The sequence below is a fragment of the Chrysochloris asiatica genome, unplaced genomic scaffold (assembly GCF_000296735.1).
Source record: "Chrysochloris asiatica unplaced genomic scaffold, ChrAsi1.0 scaffold00170, whole genome shotgun sequence".
Classification (NCBI taxonomy): domain Eukaryota; kingdom Metazoa; phylum Chordata; class Mammalia; order Afrosoricida; family Chrysochloridae; genus Chrysochloris; species Chrysochloris asiatica.
Window position 1 is genome coordinate 1744577 of NW_006408688.1, and position 1333 is coordinate 1745909.

The following is a 1333-nucleotide window of genomic DNA, read 5'->3' on the forward strand; positions in this document are numbered from 1 at the left end:
TCTGCCTCTGTCTTCACATGACCTTCTCCTTAAATCTATGACTGTTCTCTGTTTATTTCTTATAATATTTGTCGTTTGATGTAGGGTCCAAACAAGTAAGCTAAAGAGACTCTCATCTTGAGATCTTTAACTTAAGTATATCTGCAAAGACCCTCTTTCCAAATAGGGCAACACCTACAGTTACATAAACATATGTTCTTGAGACCACTATTTAATCCAATACAAGGACTCAAGGCAAGGAAGTGAAAACAAATTTTCTAAATCTATCTTTACAACTAAAGACCAATAGCAGCAAATTGCCAAAACGAGATGTATATTCACATCAAATTAAAAGGATCTAGAGGCTTTCTGCTCCTGTAAAGATTTACAGCCTCGGAAACCCTATTCAGGGTCACTATGAGTTGGAACCGACTCTATGGCACACAAAGTTCTTCTGTAAGTGGCCAGGGTAATCTCACAAAATGGTTCTCTACTCACTTGGCCCAGAAAAACCCATAAAATCATGCAAATCAAGAGTTTCAAATCTCTGGATTCATTTTAAGAACATCCATGAGACTGTCAAGGCCATCAAGAGTATGCATATCCAAAAAGCCACCAAGTATCTTAAAGATGTCACTTTGCAGAAGCAATGTGTACCATTCCATTGTTACAATGGCGGCATTGGTAGGTGTGCCCAGGCCAAACAGTGAGGTTGCATGCAGGGTCGATGGCCCAAAAGGAGTGCAGAATTTTTGCTGCACATGTTCAAAAATGCAGAGAGTAACGCTGAGCTTAAGGGTTTAGATGTGGATTCTCTGATCATTGAGTACATCCAGGTCAAGAAAGCTCCCAAGATGCACCACCAAACGTACAGACCTCATGGTTGAATAAACCCTTACATAAGTTCTCTCTGCCACATTGGGATGACCCTCACCAAACAGGAGTAAATTGTCCCTAAACTAGAAGAAGAGGTTGCACAGAATAAAAAGATATCCCAGAGGAAACCGAAGAAACAAAATCTTATGACTCGGGAGTAAATTAATCTTAAAATAAAATGCAAATCAAAGTTTAAGAAAAAAACATAAAGGATCCATATCTTTCGGAAATAACTTTTTACTGATGTGGCCAGTGCAGGGACAAAATGAATAAGGTACTTTTAAGTAGTAGTGTATGCTGCCAACTCAATAAGCAAAACTTGACTCTTAAGTAGAACTTTAACAAAGGAAAAATAATATGAAATTAAATGTGATTACTTGTGGCATTAGATACATCCATACTTCCTTCAGGTTGCTGAATGGGTAAAATAGTAATAGTCAGTATACTCTAGCTTGAGGTTCAAGAGGAAGAGAAAGTA

The 1333-nt window shown here is 38.0% G+C and overlaps 1 pseudogene; it reads left to right on the forward strand.

Moving 5' to 3' along the window:
* Positions 1-461: 461 nt before the first annotated feature.
* On the forward strand, positions 462-1016 carry LOC102836007 (annotated as a pseudogene).
* The last annotated feature ends 317 nt before the right edge of the window (positions 1017-1333 follow it).